The sequence below is a fragment of the Corvus cornix genome, chromosome 1, assembly GCF_000738735.6.
Source record: "Corvus cornix cornix isolate S_Up_H32 chromosome 1, ASM73873v5, whole genome shotgun sequence".
In the NCBI taxonomy this organism is placed as follows: Eukaryota; Metazoa; Chordata; class Aves; order Passeriformes; family Corvidae; genus Corvus; species Corvus cornix.
Genome location: NC_046332.1, coordinates 51,840,603 through 51,859,204, shown reverse-complemented (window position 1 = coordinate 51,859,204; position 18,602 = coordinate 51,840,603). Strand labels below are relative to the sequence as shown.

At 37.6% G+C, this 18,602-nt stretch overlaps 1 long non-coding RNA gene across 2 annotated transcripts in view; it reads right to left on the bottom strand.

Annotated features, from left to right (window-relative positions):
- Positions 1 to 18,602, bottom strand: part of LOC109144701 — a 30,363-nt gene that overhangs the window by 10,538 nt on the left and 1,223 nt on the right. For both annotated transcript variants that reach the window (XR_002045611.3, XR_005602389.1), the window contains one exon: positions 3,805 to 3,937. This is a non-coding gene — a long non-coding RNA (uncharacterized LOC109144701). The remainder of the gene's footprint in view (positions 1 to 3,804; positions 3,938 to 18,602) is intronic.

Here is an 18,602-nt window from a genome sequence, read left to right as displayed (position 1 = left end):
ACACCCATGAACACTAGACTGCTTGCCATGACAGAAAAGTATAAAATGTCTGAAAGACCAAAGCTTTATTTAGTCAGAAGTGTGTCTTTATGTTAATACAGTTTAAGAGCCTTTTTTGAACTTTGTTGCTAGTTGAAGCAACAACTAGCTGGAGAAAATAAGAGCTTTCACCTCTGAAGTGCATATAATTAATCACTTCCTTTCTTCCTCCCCTCTGTTGCCACTTTATGTGAATATTGCAATAAATCAATTACAAAAGTATTTTTAATGCAGTTCATAAAGCATTCAGTTTAGCAACTATCTGGAATGGCAAAGGGCATTTCACAAAGCACTACAGATGCAGAGGTGAAAATAGATGATGACAGATAAGTACGAAGAATGTGATTCTATTACTTCAATTACCGCTAAAGTGCAGCTGTCTTTTCCCAGTGGTGGACTGGTACGCAGGGAAATCAATGAGATGAATGTATTTCTGAGTACTAATGAAGTTTTGCTGCAAATCTAAGCAATATTAAATAAATTCTTTACAGAATGTCTCATAATACAAAACAAAAATGTTGTATATGACCGTGCCATGAAAATACATGCAAAAAGAAGGCAAAAATGATAATGTGTTTTCTCTAAAGCAATTATTTCTTTTTCATACAGAAAAAATTGATTAATTCAGAGTACTAGTTCACAAATAGAGAATGAAGATCCCTTTACAGATAAGATGAAAATTCACTCAAGTAAAAGATTTTATTTGGCAGTTTCCCATTACTTTTTCTCATACCTGGAGAAAAAGAGGGGAGACTTTATCGCTCTCTATAACTACCTAAAAGGAGGGTGTAGTGAGGCAGGGGTCTGTCTCTTTTCCCAGGTAACAAGTAATAGGATGAGAAGAAATGGCCTCAACTTGCTCCAAGGGAAGCTTAGATTGGATATTGTGAAAATTCTTTTCATGGGAAGTGTTGTAAAGCATTGGAACAAGCTTTCCAGTGAAGTGGTAGAGTAACCATTCCTGGAAGTGTTCAAAATGTGTGGGTATGGCGCTTGAGGACATGGTTTAATGGTGAGCATGGTGGTGGTGCTATGTTGATGGTTGGGCTTGATGATCTTAAAGGTCATTTCCAACCCCAGCAATTCTTAGTGATTCTGTCATTCTAAGTCCCAGTTTGCCACGCATGGGAATGTCTGAGCCAAGCATTATAATTAAGTGTTAAGTTTTCCTGGGCTCAGATTTTTGAAGATAAGATGGCTTTATAGTTCTGTGGTCAAATATGCCCTGCTCTCTACAGTTCATTGAGTTAGAACACTGAAAGACTTCATTCTGACTCTACTTCATGGAGATTAAACATGGATATGCATGTATGTAAATATGTGTGTCTGTCTGTGTGTACCAGCTGAGGAACTTGAATATTCTATGATAGGACTTATTAGAAGACAGATAGATCGAAGTAGATTTGAACTCTGAAATCAACATTCGCAAGACTGAAATTCCTTAACAACTCACCCTATGGTAATGGCTCCTATTCATTTTTCACTCATTATTGCCATGAAATCAAAGCAGTGAGCCCTTACCAATCAAATTCTGAAATGCCTTGGAGCTAATCCCATACTCTTAGTACTGATGCTATAGCCCTTTGTTTCTGAGGTCAAAGTGATCAGGTTCACAAACATATCAATAAGAGAAGACAGAATTGAAGTCATTAAATGTGCATGTGGCTGCTCAGTTCCACTGACCCTCTTAAATTTGGGATCTTGTTCCTTTGTACAATATTTGACTTTCTGGAGTGTTTCCAGCCTTTGCCCTCCACCCAAGAATATGTGAGGTACAATATCTAGGACAGGAGGAGAGGGAATAATTCTCACAGGTCAATCGATGCCTCATTCATTTTTTCCACCATATCACATGGCTGTGCTTTTTCAGTGTTTGATAGATGGTGATCAGCAAGCTGTAATTGCCAGGTGTCTTCTTGCAGGCCTCTTTTGTACCTGCATAATTACTGTAAAGGGAGTTTCCATATCCTTACCGAGTCTCAGCTCCACTGGGCTCAGTTTTGCTCACTTTTTATCTCCCATGCTACATAACAAGGGTAAGAAATAAAATGACTAAAAGAGTTGTCAATACCTAGGCACTTGTTCCTCTGGAGCGTGTTCCACACATGCTTGATTTTTGAAATTCCCTGACTGCAGTAATGCAGTGATTTTCTGGGGAGATGGAAAGAATTCTTTCCCTTCGATCCAACATTTTCTGAGAATCATAATGTTCCACTGGAACAGGTTGACCAGAGAAGGTATGGATGTCTCATCCCTGGAACTGTTCAAGGCCAGGTTGGATGGGATTCTTGAGAAAGCTGGTCTAGTGGAAGGTGTCCCAGCCCATGGCAGGTGGGTTGGAACAAGATGGTCTTTAAGGTCCCTTCATACTCAGACCATCCCATGCTTCTGTAATCTTAGTTGTGAAAAAGATGAGATAGAAGTAGGATTTTCACAAACAGGACTGCTGTGTATCCAAGTATCCATGCATCGAGTTTTATGGATATTTTTGTTATAAAGTCAGTTGGGACATAATGTAAGGACTTTGTATATTTTAAGGGGTTTGTAGCTTTCATTAATCTAGCCAGATCTGAGGTGTATGTGGGCAAATAAACTCTGTGGCCCAAAGAGAAAACTCTGCCAATGAGATAAAGCAGTAAAGTGTTTCTAAGCTCGTAAGTTGGTTCGTTTGTCTAAGGAAAAGGGTGCTGAATTATCTCCTACTCTCTGCTAGGCAATCTGTTCTGTTGCTGTTGTCTGGAAATATATTATCTTTATGTTACAAAGAGATTTTTTTGAGAATATGCTCAGGGTTGAACAGGTCTTCAAGGTCTGGTAGAAGAAAGAAAGATGGACTATATACAGATGATAGGTATATCTTAATGGTAGGCATTAATCATTAAGTCCTCCCACTGCAATGTTCTCTAGCATCTCTTTTTTCATGTAAGGCAGTATCTTTGCTCACTTCTGTGATATATCACAGGGTAACTGTCTCAATAAGTTGTTAACACTAAATCAATCCTAACGGAGTTTAATTAAAAACCATATTCTGCATCATTAGTTAAAAGCAAACATAATGGTGGTTCCAAACTTGGCTAGCCCACTAAGGCATTCAAATCATATAATAAGTTCTTTTTAATCAACTATGACAGTTTAGTTTGGGGTATAATTTGTTCACATGGTTTAGACAATACTTGCTATACTTTAACCAGAACTCAGTGAGATAGACCAAAATTAAAATTAAATATGAAAAAAAAAGAAGTAAGAAAAAGTCTTTTTTCTTATCCCCAAACTGGGTGGACTGGAAAACATAATTAATCAGAAAAAAAGAGTGAAATGTTACTTTTTTACTAATATAAATAAATCACGGCTTCCTTAAAATCACTTTCAATCACCTAAATGGAATACTTCATAAGAAACACTTGTCAAATAAGAAAGTACAAAAGAAAATTTCTAAAGGTTTTACATATGTTCGTGCAGATTTAAAACCAGCTTGAAATACATAATATTGAGGACAATACAGTGCAGTCAACACAATAAATATTTTGATATAAACTCTACACCATTACACCATAAAGCACAAAATACTAAATAATGAACTTGACAGTAAATCACAAACCTAAATTGTATCTAGGTGAATGTAATAAAAAGAATTCTGAGAATAAATGTAATAAATAAATAAATGAAGAATAAGATCTGCTTTAAGTCTTTGTATAAGAAATTCAAACAGTAAAGAATAAAGCAAAATCTGTTCTAAGACAGAGATAATACATATATTTAACTTACCATTCATAGAAACCAAGTTGGGTGTGTCTTTCTCTAGTGGGGGTTTTTTCCCTTTAATTTTTGATCAAATTTCCATTCCAGATGCATAGAAGTAGTTCATATCATTCTCACAACATCAGGCCGGAAGAGATGCCTAATTAGTACAATTAAGCATTTGATTAATGCATTTTTCTGAACATACATATTTTTGAAATTCTTAGAAAACGCATAGTGAAAAATTCAGGCAATAAACCATGCTACTTTTTTCAAAATTGAACTACGTATTGTCATTTAAAAGAATGAATTTCTTCTTTATGTTTCCTTGGGAAATGTTTTCCCTCCTAAAAATTTTTCCCAGTATTCCAGGATTCATAGAATCATAGAATATACTGAAAGGACCCACAAGGATAATAGACTCCCCACAGGGCAGCTTGCAAAATTGGGTACATTCTAGTATTTTTATATCCATCCTATGTTTTGGAAATCAAAATGCACACAGTACTCGAGGTGAGACTGCAACAATGCTGATTTCAGTGTGAAAATCACTTCTTCCAGCTGTACTGGGCCTAATGCTCCCCAGGATACAGTTGGCCCTTTTGGCCATCAGGGCACATTGTTGACTCATACTGAGCTTGTCATCAACCAGAACATCTCTTTCTGCTGGGTTGCGCTCCAGTCTTTTGCCCACAGTGCATACCTTTCTCCAGGATTATGCCATCCCACATGCAGGATCTGGCACTTGCCCTTGTTAAAATTCATGTGGTTGGTGACTGCCCAGCCCTTCAGTCCATGAAGGTCTCTGTGGAAGGGCCTCTCTATCCTCGAGGAAGACAAATCCTCCTAATTTAGCTTAGCTGACAAGCTTAGTGTGCATTAAATTCCAGCATCCAGGTCTGATAAAACCATTGATGAGAACTTGCCATAAAATTGAGCCCTGGAGAACACCACTAGTGACTGGCCACCAACCAAAAGTTGACTTATTTACTGCAACTCTATGTGTGAGTCAACACAAGCAGGCAGTTGGAAGAACCACAAACTTGTGGCTAGAATGGAAAGAGTAAATTTATTTTCATTATCTTGTTAACCAGGTAAAGCAATGACTGGGCAGAGTCTCACAAGCAAAGACCCAGGCACTGTTAAATGTGGTCCATGCTAGAGGATTCCTGGCCTACTGGTCTCACAGACCAATCAAGAGCTATTCCCAATTGCAAGGTCACTTGAGCAATTGCCAATCTCCTCACCAACCTCTGCTTTTTAACCCGTGTCTCCCAACACTTTTCGGGTCCAACTCTTCAGACAATTGGTCACACATTGTGTGATATAACTGGATGTGTGCTGGACAAGTTCTATAGAAGGATACTGTAAGAGAGAGTATTGAAAGCCTTTCTAAAATAAATAAAAACCCCATGTCTGGTGCCTTCTCTTTATCCGTTAGTCAGGTAACCCTCTTGTAAAAGGAAATTAAGTTAGTGAGACATGATCTTGCCTTTATGACCCCATGCTAACTTTGAGTGATGACTGTATTGTCTTTCAAGTGTTTTCCAATAACTCCTCCAATAATCTTCTCCATAATTTTACTAGGCACTGAAGTGACACTGACAGGCTTATAATTATCATGGTCTTCTTTCTTGCCCTCTTGAAGATTCAAATAACATCTGCTAGCTTCCAGTCATCTGGAACCTCTGCATATTCCCAAGACCGTTGATAAATAACTGAGAGAGATCTCTCAGTAACATCAGCCAGACCTTTCAGTACACTGGAATGAAATGTCATTATTTCCAAATTAAACCATTAGATATTAGATTATTCTAGTTGTGGTACTTAATTTGATCTTGCTGAGGAAACTGGGCAATTTTCCTCTTATCCCAACCCCAAATATTTATTCTCCTATCTGTAGAATTATAAAACTGCTGGAAATACAAGTGCTACAGGTAATCCAATCCAACTCATCAGGATATACCTAAATAATTTCTGACAGAAATCCATCTAAAACAAAGTGATCTAGACTCTCCAAGCTCATCAGACAATCTATACTTATTCTATGATATCTTTAGAACATCTTTTCCTTTGTATCACCCACATATTTCTGCTGAAAGTAAAAAACCTAAATATAAGTAATGGTTCGCAGTCCTCCAACATTTGTTTGAGTAGGCAGCTATCATTAACGCAGTTCTTGTAGGCACCAAAGAATGTCGGATGCTGAGCATCTCTTAAAATAAATCCATCCCACGTTCAAAATCGACACAAATTTCACTACCAATCTCTAGTAATCAAATAAATCATTTGGATTTCATTTAATTAGTAGTAACAATTCACTCCACATTTCTGAAAATAAGTCACCACTAGTGAGATAGTTGAATACTGAAAGAGATCCGTAATGGTACACGTAATGGTACAAATGCAGCTTTGGAAGCATTGACTAAGGTACATATCTTATTAATGCTGCCTTTTTACTCCCCAGATGTTACTGGATAGTGAAAAGGTTGGTGATAACTAGGGCTTCTGATATGGGCATTGCTCAACCCCTTTTATGGAAATGCTGAGTATTTTAAACCTAAATTAACAGTTTGAATAATTTAAATATGCTCCAGTGCTAAGTAACTCTCATTATTGTGACACCAACTTTTTGGCATGTACACTGACAGAAAAGGGTTTTTGACTGAGAAGAACTTGTGATACTCTGTCTCAATTTATTCTGTGTTTCCATTCAGATTGCCTGGTGGATCTTGTTGATAACTAGGTCATCTAACTTGTATGTAGAACGAACTTTCAAAACATTAGGCCATAAATATAAATTTCAGGAAGTCTTTCATCACACATATGGAAACAAAACTAAGACATTCTAACCCAAGCATGTGGAAAATGTTTCTATCATTCCTTTTCTATTCTGGCTTCTGCATTACAGTAGGCCATTATGAAAAAAGGATTTAAGTGGGTTTTTCCCCCAAGCTGCAGAGCTGTAAAGTTAATTGAAAGTCTTCCCTACCCTAGGAGTTGCACAGGATGCTCAGTGAAGGTGTTGCTCACTCCCTTTCAGTGAGTTATTGGCAATTCATATAAATGTTAGCTGCAATGACTGCTTAGGTCTGTGATTGTGTGAGTCCTGAAATTACTTTTGAGTAGTGTAATTTGAAAAAACAGCATTTTTCTCTAAATGAAATGTTAGTTTAAAACCCAAATACCCTTTCAAGCTTCGTTCTAAAATTGAAATAATTATGCTATGTCTATTTGTTAATGTATGGGCAAGTTATTATAACAGATATTGTTTCCTATTAGTCAGATCATTAGTAGATATCTTAAAAGTTTACGATTTAAAATTCTCTTAGAAATGTGGTAATCTTTCTTTTCTTTCTCCTCCTTCTACCCCAAAAGATACAAGAATATTGCATTTATACAAAAAATTATGTACAAGGTCTATTAATGATTCCTTTGGTAAGGAAATTTAATGTTTCTCTCTCACTACACTGTTCCAATTAACCCAATAACTGGTGCCTACTAAATAGGGCATTTTGCACTACAAATAAGAATAATCTTTCTTTTTAAGAGAAAGCATGTCTGTATCACCACAATTTCCATACTCTTTTACACCAGCACTAATGTCTGTATTTTAAAGCAATAGGGACACAATATAGTGAAAATTGATTTTCAGTAAAATACATTAATAATATTCTGACTCTAGGGCATCACTAGACAATCTTCTGCACTCCAGATTCTTCAAAAGAATCTTTTTTAATTACCAACATTACGTACAAGTGATGGTGCATTTCCAGTGCTAAAGAAGCTTCCCTAAATCACTCTTTTTGTTTTCAGTATGTATAGTTACGATTACACTTTTGTGATTTAAAATTTAAAAAAAAGGAAAATTTCTTTCAAGTGAATGAAATGATTTTTTAATCTTTCTTTCCCAAAAGGAAGATTTTAAAATGAAAACAAGTCATCATTTTGGTGTGCTTCAGTGTCAAACAGCTTGTCCTGTCAATGATAATAATCATGTTGAGATACTCATTTGATGGGTGTTTTTTTTTAATCCCTTCTCACTACTTTTCAAATGAGAACACATGTATGAGAAAGTTGTATTTTTAAGGTCATGATTGCAAACTACCTCAGGAGTGCCCTCATCATTTTGTTCCCTTGCACAGTTGAAAACTATTCACTATATACAAATATATATATACACATGCATTTTAAAAAATGTGTGAAGTTACCGAGCAGACCTAGGGAGGGAAAACAAACCCTTGGCTTCAGTGCCATTTCAGTGTTCCCTTTCCTGTTTTGAGCATGCCTGGCGCACATTAGAAACCACTTCCATGCAGCCCTTGAGATCAGAAAAGCTACAGAACAGGATATCTCCAAAAGGTGATAAATAAGGAGCAGTTGGAATAGGCAAAAAATCACACTGCTTGATCCAGAAGACAGCATCTGACCATGCTATTTTGAGCCCTCCAATCCACTATTTTCCTGGAGAAATTATGACTAAATAGTTGCTGGATCCAGCTTCTAATTAATTTCCCAGCCCTGTTGGCTTAACACAGCCATCACCTGTGGGATGTTCTGAATTGAGTAGCCTGGATTTCATTTACGTCAGCATTTGGCCTGACTCATTGTATCTGAAGAACTGAAGGAAGAGAATAAATGGGTACATTTTCAAATGCAAATTTACTCAGCACTCAGCTGCCCTCATGCTTTTAAAACACTTTGTCTAGAAATTCATTTAGTCATGGCATAAAAGCCCTTGCCCTGTTTATGCTTTCCTTACTTTGTAAACTGCCCTGCTGACACCTGTTGAGAAGTATGTGGCATGAAATCTTTTATTGCAATATGTCCTTAGCTGTTCCAGAAACTAGAATGCATGAACAACAGAATATGATTTTCATTAATGCAATAGTTCAAAACAAGAGAAATATACCTAAAATGTCTATTCCTCAGATTCAGATAAATGGACTTTATTTCAAAGAGAAAACTTCCAGTGGTGCACTAAAAAAGATACAACAATTCTATCTCCTAGGTTGGTTTTTTTGCTTCTTTTCTAAAATTATGTTTTCAAGAGACCTCTCCTCCTCTCTTTCATTACAAAATTTAACATATTTTGGGAGTATAATAAATAAATAGTAAAGGGCATCACAGTACAGACCTTATCATGATTCTCACAGATTGAATAGAAACATTTGCTATGAAGTGTGTCTCACCTTGTGGGGTGTATGTCTGAATCCAGCAGACTAGAGCTCCAAGGGTGGTTACGGAGATCTTGAGGGGAGAAGAGGGAATATGCACAATCTGACCATGTAACCCCAATTTGTAAGCTAACCATTGAGCCTGCAGAGAGGTTTCAGTGACTGGAGGAATAAACCAGCAAAACTGTGGAAGGCAGTGTGGTGCTGTTTGTGCAGGGTGATTGTGTATTAAAAGGAAGTGAGATCCTGAGGGTGGGCTATGCTCCAGTGCATAATATCATCTGGTTTGCAAACTTTCAGCATTTACTGATCATTATACTGCCTAAATAAGTTAATTTAACTGATAAATTGAATAGGTGTCCTTAGAACCTACATTGCTGAATAATGGGAAATACGACCTTTAGGGAGAAGATGACTGAAAAGTCTTGAGGTTTGTGAGCAAAGCTGTTTTTGCTTCACTTGCTCTCTACCAGCCTTGTCCAACATTTACAGTGTTAAAAGTTCTGGGTTGATGCATTTAATATTGCACATACAAGGTAACAAGTTTATTGGTCATAACAACCCCATGCAGTGCTACAGGTTGGCTGAAGAGGCACCGGAAAGCTGCCCAGCAGAAGAGGACTCAGAGCTGTGGGTCAACAGTTGACTGAACATGAGCCAGTGTATGCCCAGGTGGACAAGAAGGCCAGTGGTATCCTGGCCTGTATCAGCAATAGTGTGGCCAGCAGGACCAGAGCAGTGATTGTCCCCCATACTTGGCACTGGTGAGGCCACACCTCGAATCCTGTGCTCAGTTCTGGACCCCTCACTACAAGAAGGACATGTAGCGCTGGAGTAAGTCCAGAGAAGGGCAATGGAGCTGGTGAAAGGTCTGGAGCACAAGTCTTATGAGGAGTGGCTGAGTGAGCTGGGAGCATTTAGTCTGAAGAAAAGGAATTGCACAGGAGACCTTATTTCTTTCTACAATTACTTGAAAGGAGGTTGTAGCAACGTGGGTGTTTGTCTCTTCTCCCAAGTATCAAGTGCTAGGACATGCAGAAATGGCCTCAAGTTTCAACAAGGCTGGTTTAGACTTTATCAGGAAAAGTTTCTTCATGGAGAGGGTTTTCAAGCATTGGAACAGGCTGCCCGGGGAAGTGGTAGAGTCACCATCCTTGGAGGTATTTAAAAGACATGTAGATGTGGCACTGAAGGACATGGTTTAGTGGCGGACTTGGCAGTTCTGGGTTAATGGTTGCATTAGATGATCTAGAAGGTCTTTTGCAGCCTAAACATTTTTATGATTCTAAGTATATGGGGATCCTTGCTTAATTTTTTGAGCACTATGGAACATTTTAAGGATGTGCCTACTTATCTTGTCTTATGGAAATGGGGAGATCTAGGAGTCTTTGCAACACAGGATTTTGTAATCTAGGGTAAACAGCTAAATTAAAATTCTCCTGTCATACGTATTTCTACATACCTAGTCTGTAAATTCCTTGAAGTGAATAGGATAATCCTGCTGTAAAAAGAGGAAAAGAGTGCTTCTTTAGCTCTTGTAAATTGTACTTTTAGAAAATACTTTTAAAGTGTAGAGCTAATTGAGCTTTGAATGCTCAGATATTTTTATTGTGGAGCAAAGAGGGTATTTGAAAAAGGCTTTTAAACTTCTTCTTTGTAATATTCAAAATGACTCTCTGGGAACTAGCTCTTTAAAAACCCCCAAAACAAAACAAAGGAAACTGAACTCTCCGTCTCCCCCAGAACCTTAGGGGTTCAAATTAAGTCAATCAAAATCTAGACCTTTTGTGGGCTGAGAGTAAATGCTGTTTTCCTCTGCAATCTGTGACCTCAAATAGGCCCTTTCCTTTCTAATCACATGCTTTACATGCTGTGAAGAATAAAATGCATTTAATTCTTTGACTCAGCCTTCCTTTATGCCTATGTGAAAGAGCTGCTGAAAACTGCAGGTGAAGTTATGTAGAAAAGAATAAAGCAAAAAGTGGTTTCATGCACATTCTTCTATTCCTAGGGTCCTTGTAAGTGTACACACAGCATGTGACACTACCCACAGCCATAAAATTGAAGGGTTTGAAAGAAATTAAGTTCTGGAATGATAAGACGGGAAAATAACCACATTTTATTTGCTTTAGGTGGAAAAAAAACTTTGCATGACTCTAGGGCTGCCTCTTCAGTGTCCATTGCAATAGAATGGTTCACTTGGAAGGGACCTACAGGAGTCATCTAGTCCAACTGCCTAAACAGCAGCACAGCCTTTACCCCAGAGCAGTTGCATCCTTTCCCTCTGACATTTGGGAAACTGCAATTTTTTTTACGTCATTTGGCAAAGCAGATTGCTGTGTATATGCCGTGACTATTTGGGTTTTTCTCAGGGAACTTCTCTCCTGGACCCTTTCTTATGTATCTACCTGTGACTAACTCTAAATGTTTCAGGGTTTTGGAAGAAAAACAATGACTTTTAGCCACAACTACTCTTCAGAACAAGATGGATTGGTTATATCTATACAGGTAAAAGAAATGTGCTCAGGACCACAGCCTGGAATAAAGCACTTCATACAGACTTGATGAAATACTTTTATCTCCAGGGTGTGTGCATGAGGACAGCCTACTGGGAACCATGCTTAATGTATGATAACCTACTGGACTTGGAAATGCATGAAAGTCGTTTCAAGGATCATTCAAATAATTCTAAAGTATATAGTAGTATTGCTAGCACCCCAGAAAATTTCCAGACACTGTTTAATTTACTACTGGAGGTGCAACCACAGAAGACCTGTAGATAGTCTAGCTGTGACAACCACCCATTTCCAACCTGTATTTTCCTCTTTTATCATCAGTGTTTCTATATAAACATCAATCTACGTCTTCCTGTTCTTCCACAAATGCTCTATGCCTTCACTCCTCTATTCCCTAATAGCAATCTTCTTTTCCCCTGCAGTGCTCTTAGTATAATTCTGTTTCTTCACTTTCTTGTCAGTCCACTCTTTTCAGCCATATGCAACTGTTACTGCACTCCCACGTATTTATGATCCTTTTCCTCACTTCTATCATATTTTCCCTCAGCCTACAAAAAAGAGGTTGTTCTCCCATTTTCATCCTTTCAATACTTGTCTTTGATGTTGCTGGCCATTTCTTTATCTCAGCATCTGAGATGCATAATTGAGAAAATGAATATATGTGTTATTGAATTACTCTAGCTGTCTGCATCATAGAAAATAAAGGCTTCACAAGGAATGGAGAAAAATCTAATGGAAAACATTTGAGACAATGAAACAAGTCTCTTATGGGACATTATCACCTTTCTTCACTAAGGTAATGCCAAATATTCTACAGCTGTGTAGAGTTCTGCCCACCACTCCTGGTAACATTGTGGCTCTTTTCACAATGACAAAATTATCTCCCCAGTCCCTTTTTCCTTCATTTTCACATTAGGATATCCACAGAACCATGAAATGATTTGTGTTGTAAGGGACCTTTAAGGATGATCTAGCCCAACCCCCTGCCATGCATACAGACATCTTTCACTAGACCAGGTTGCACCAAAGCACCATCCAACCTCACTTTTAACACTTAACATTTTCAGGTATGGGGCATCCACAGCTTCTCCAGGCAACCTGTTTCTGTGTCACACTATCCTCACTGTAAAAATTTCTTCCTTATGTCCAATCTAAAACTACCCTCTTCCAGTTTATTTTTGCTCTTTGTCCTGTCAGTTGCAGGCCTTCTAAAGAGTTTGTTCATACCTTTCTTACAGGCTCCCTTCAGGTACTGGAAGGCTGCAGTATGGTACCCCAGAGCCTTCATTTGTGCCAGTTAAAAAACCCCAACTCTCCCAACTTTTCCTCATAGGAGAGGTGTTTCAGCCTTCTGCATACTTGTGTGTCCCTCCTCTGGACCCACTCCAACAGGTCCACGTCTTTCATGTACTGGGAAACCCATATGTGGGCACAGTACTGAGGGCGTGGTGCCATCAGAGCAGAGCAGAGGGGCAGAATCCTTTCCCTTGACCTGCTGCCCACCCTGCTTTGGATGCAGCCCAAGATGTGTTTGGCCTCCTCACCTGGGAGCACACATGGACACCTTTGTCTTCAGCTGGAACCTAATGGGTCAACTGAACTCTGCACACAGGGGCATGCAAAAAGCAGAGAATGGGAGACACAGAACATCAGAAATTTTCCATTGCCATCACCAATCAAAATTTCATTTGAGAGAGAATATTTTATGATATTTCATGAATAATCAAGGTAGATCACAAGATGGCTTTTTAAACTAAAAATGAATGTGTGACTTTTTTTTACTCCACTCTACATGTTAAAAATGTTTCAATCACCTCTGATTTATTGATTTACTTATTTTTCAGTATAGTTAGTCCTTCTGTCAAGAAAAATAATGTAACATAAACTAAAATTTAAATAAAATTTAAAAGAAGATTTATTGTAATTATTGGTTGAAGAATGAATTGAGGGATTAATAAAACCCAGTGACTGTATATTTTTGTTCCGTACCTTCTGTACCTTCAAACCTTCAAAGCTTGCATTATTCTTGCTTTTTTTTTTTAGCATAGGATGAACCTGGACTTCTTATAACTAAGAGCCTTGACAAATTAATGAGGTATGGAATATTTTAAACAGTAGGAAAAATGGAACCAAATCAGATAGATGTTCATAACTTCATGATCCTTAAAACACCCAAATAACTATCACATATGTATTTGAAATCTGTGCTGCCTTTCTATGACCTTCACAGAGTTATTTTGAATATTTGTAATATAAGAGGAATTAGTGGCCTTCCTACTGCCAATGCACCCTAATCTGCTCTTATGTGATTGTCTTCTAGAGTGAAATATGTTTCACTTAGGACACATGAAACAAGGCATGTAATAAGGAGTGTGTGAACAGTTGACAAATAACTTGGAAATATTTGTTGTTTAGAGAAATAAATATTTTCATTAATATTTTTTAGTGCAAGCTATATATAATATCTTGATGGTAAGCAACCCAGTAACCAAACATAATTATTTCTCTTTATGACACACTCAGCCACCAAGACCTAAAGAGCAAGCCCATTCCAATCTCTGGATAGTGTTACCTGTTCAGACTGCGAAGCCACAGTGACAGTTTTCATTCAAAACTCATTTCACTTAATTTTAGGCATCACAGCAGCGAGAAAATGAGAAAGCCCTGGCCATATCCAGCAAGAGATTTTCGACCCTTTCATAGACATCTTGAGCTGCTTGCTGAAGCAGTCTATCTTACTCAATTGTCAGGAAATCTCAGAAGACCTTTGGCTAGATGCTTAACCTAACTGCCCAAAACTAAATCCCACGTAAAGCTTAGTGAGCAAATAAGAACAGTGACACTACACAGAAGAGTCTTACTTGTATGTATGTAATTTAAAGTATAGATTTTTGATCAACAGAAATGGAGGCTTTCAAAATGGAGCCCTGACAATATCCTGAACTTTTATTTTACTTATTGTCTTTATTTCTTTTATGTTTATCCATTCATCCATTCATTTATTTTAACTTACAAAAACCTAGAGAAATCTGCATGTTGATTCTCTTCTTTATTAGTGATAACTTCTATTATTGATGTGATTGGGTGAATACTTAAAAGAGCGTAAAAAAAAAAGTGTAAAATATCTTTTTAGAGATTTTTACACTTAAAAGAGTGTAAAAATCTCTAAAAATGGCTATTAACTAGAAATCAACACAAAATTCCATCTGGTTATTGCCAGTTCTCAGGTAGTTCTAGGACAATGACAACAAAGGAAATGGTTCCATATTGTTTTCAAATTATTCCCCAAGTTATACTCACTTCTACTAACAGCCAGCATGTTTTATTTTAGGAGAAATAATATACTCTGAAGCACAGAGAAACTTGGGGTCATCTTAGGTGCAGAATTTAGTAAGCTAGACAAAACATCCTACCAGGCTGTTTCCAGTCCCGTATTGACAGCAGATGTCAGTATTTCTTAAAGACTATGTGTATTAGAAAGGAAAGTGTCTTGAAGCTTTGAACGGGATTCTGGGTGCTTATGAATGCTCCAAGTGATCTAAATTTGTGAGCAACAGATTTTGTTGCTTTCATCACCTTATTTTTAAAATGTCTTGAAGAAGGTGTTTGCCACTGAACCAAAAGAATTAGCGACTTAACTTATGTGTGGTCTCAATTCTGAGCAGCGTTGGGTAGCCTGAACTCATACCTCTAGGTGGAGCTGGAGGAAGAATTTGCTCTCACAGGTAAGGAGCTCCCATCACAGAACAGCCAGTGGGGACATGATCTTGAGATACGGAGGAAAGATTTAGGTCATGATTTAAAGGGCAACCAGCTAATCTCAGAATGAAATGAAAAATACTTCGTAAGCTTTCAGAGTTGAATTTTTAAAATGAGAGTAAAAGCTGAATATAAATTTTTCAGAGAATATGATATTATTATTAGATAACTTTCAAACATACGTATGTAAGAAGAGTTATTTTCATCTAGATTATTTAATCCTTACACCATTTACTCAAACATATACATCTGTTGAACTATTTGGGACTACTCACAAGAGTAGTTGCATGTAAATCACTAAAATTCAGCATAAGAGTTATAGAATCTTTCCTCACATCATATAGCCTTGAGTGACAAGTTGGAAAAAGGTTCTTCCTATACAAACCAAGGAACTCACAAAATCCTTGAGCTTATCAAAGGAAGACAAATTTATATTAGATCAGCTTTGAAGGTGCCTAGCAGCTGTTAATGCTTTCTAACAGTAGGGAGTCAAGAATGACAAAACCTCATGTGACGCATTCAAAGAACAGTTACAGAATGAATGTCAGAAACACTGTGCACTTTTCCAAAATGTTGTATAATTAGGAGGGCAGCTGTAGTCAAAAGCAATGAGGATACGGGTACCACCTTGGAGGTCCATGGTGGAACAGACACCTATCTGCAGCCTGTGGTAGGGACCCCACACTGGAGTGTGAGGATGCCTGAATGAAGCTGTGACCCCATAGGAAACTCTTACTGGAGCAGGTTTGCTGGCAGGACTTGTGACTCCATGGGGAATCCAAGCTGGAGCAGTTCACAATAAACTACAGCCCATGAGAAGGATTTTCCATGGGAGGGACCAGACCCTAGAGCAGGGGAAGAGTGTGGGGAGTCTTGCCCTGAGGAGGAAGGAGCTGCAAAGACACTGTGTGAAGAACTGGCTGCAGTACCCATTCCTGGTTCTCCTGAGTCACTTGCAGGGAGGAGGTAGAGAATCCAGGAGCAGAGCTGAGCCCAGGAAGAAGGAACGGGTGGTGGGGAAGTTTTCTTTAAATTTTATGTTATTTCTTGTTACCCTACTCTAATCTGATGGGCAATAAATTAAACTTATTTCCCCAAGTCAGTTTTGTTTTTCCTGTGAAAGTAATCTATGAGTGATCTCTCCCTCCCCTTATCTTGACCCATGAGCCTTTTTTTATAATTTCTCTGTTCTGTACATCTGAAGAGAAGTGGTTCAGTGACTTTGCTGGGCACCTGCCATCCAGACAGGGTCAACCCACCGCACTAGATAAAAAAGCATCCTAAAATCTTCTCTCCAAAATAATTACTTTGAAAGATTAAATGCAATATACTGATGTAGTATGCAACAGAAGAGGGCAAATGAGTCTATTTTACTGTGTTTCAAAGCTGTCTAAACATCTATGGGCTGAAATTTTATCTTGGGCTATTGTGTGTAAATTTGCAAAAGAATTCAGAAAATACAAGCAAACAAAATTGAGGAGAAACAGGGGAAGAGTAATATGAAGGCACAGTTCAGTAAGCTCTGAAATGAATGCTATCAAGGGCACTCAGCTGTGACACCTTAGCTTGGTGGCTATATCCTACTCTTAGTACATAGACATGGTAGAAAAAATGTATTTACTAATCCTAAACTAAAATCTGTCTCTGAGCTTAGTCCTGATGAAACCCCACTCTCCTTATCAGTGCACCATGAGAGTTCAGGTGATAGCAATATTAAGGATTTACACATTTAGTTTTATTTTTAAAATGCAGCCAAATATTTCCCCATGCCTGCAGTTCGCTCACCTCCATGAGCTACACTCAGTTCTGCTTTCACACTACAGCTAAGGTCCTGCTTCTTTTGTCTGGGAGTAGGATTAAGTCTCATGATATTTAAGGGCAGCCCTCTAGGCACTTTTAAAGCAAGCGGTAGATAGGGGAATGGTTTTATAAACAATCCTGTTAGATGTTAACAGGATCAAAATGATTACTTCTACTATCATGCTGAAAATGTGCCCTCAGGGAGATTTTTCTTCATCCTATTTATACTTAGGTAAGCCCTCTGCAGGAGTTTCAAACCAACCACAACTTTAAAGTAGTATGTCTGCATAAGGAAAAGAGATGTTATAGCACATACAATCTGCAGTGAAAGAATAAGCTTTTACATAATCTCTCTGCAATTTGGTATAGGTTATGCACCATCCCACAAACCCCAGTTCCTGTTTGTATGGAGTGAAAAGAAACAATTTTCAGCAAGCAGAGAGTTGAATAATTTGGATTAGTAAAGAGATGTTGATCAAGCAGCTCAACTCTAGATGTTAAACGTAAATAGATGTCATGCAGTAAAAAATATTGTCTTGCTATTGAGCTATTCTCATTACATTTCTTGAAAACAATAAAATCACAGGAAGTCTTGGGGACTTGTCCTTACTCTACAAGACTTCGGGTTCCATGACAGCAACATTCTTGTAGATGGACATTACATTTGCTAATTTCCAGTTAACTGGAGACATCCAATCAAAGCTAGATCAAAATATCTTTGTATATTGTCATTAACTGATTATGATGATAATGATGATGATGTTGATGATGATATGTCTGGAGAACAAAGGGTGCTTGGGACATTCAAACACTGTTTGAGAGGAAAGGACATAGAGAAAACACAAGCTTTACATAAGCACATTACAGGTACACACATTTAATACGTTTCAACTGTGTATATCTAAAAATTATACACAAGTTCTTAGCTTCTTTTTTTCACCATTTTGACTTAGTTTTTGTATTCACAGCAAACTGAAATCATGACATAAATGGGGTATAGTTGAAAATATTATAAGAAATATCTGTAGAGTATTGGCTTCTGTAACTTCATACCTAGGTTCCTTTAATTAACTCCAGGTATGAAAAGCTTTTCAACATTACAGTTTCACAGAATCATGAGATACTTCTTGAGCATTCAGAGAGGATAAATTTAATTTCACAGAATTTGTTAAGCTGAGCATTTCTTTGTTTGTACACCTGAAAAAAATATATACACATCTTCCAGATGGATGTTCCAGGTTTGCATCTACTGGAATTTGTTCTTCTGAAAGATAGTGTCTGGAGGAGAAACTGAAATTTCTCTGAAATATTTAAGTGTTGTGCCAGCACTTAAAAACTTAGAAGTGAAAGTGGTCTAGAAATACTTGTCTTCACAATATTTTCATTTATGCCTTTGTAAAAATAGATGAAAAGCAAGCACACACCACGGACTATATTAAATATGCATGAAAACACATAGAAGTAGCTACCATTACAGCTAAGACCAATGCCTGCCTACTGACTAGTTTACTTTTCTCTCTGTTCTACCACCACTATCAATTTTTTTGTGAGTGATTATTACTATTTGCTACAA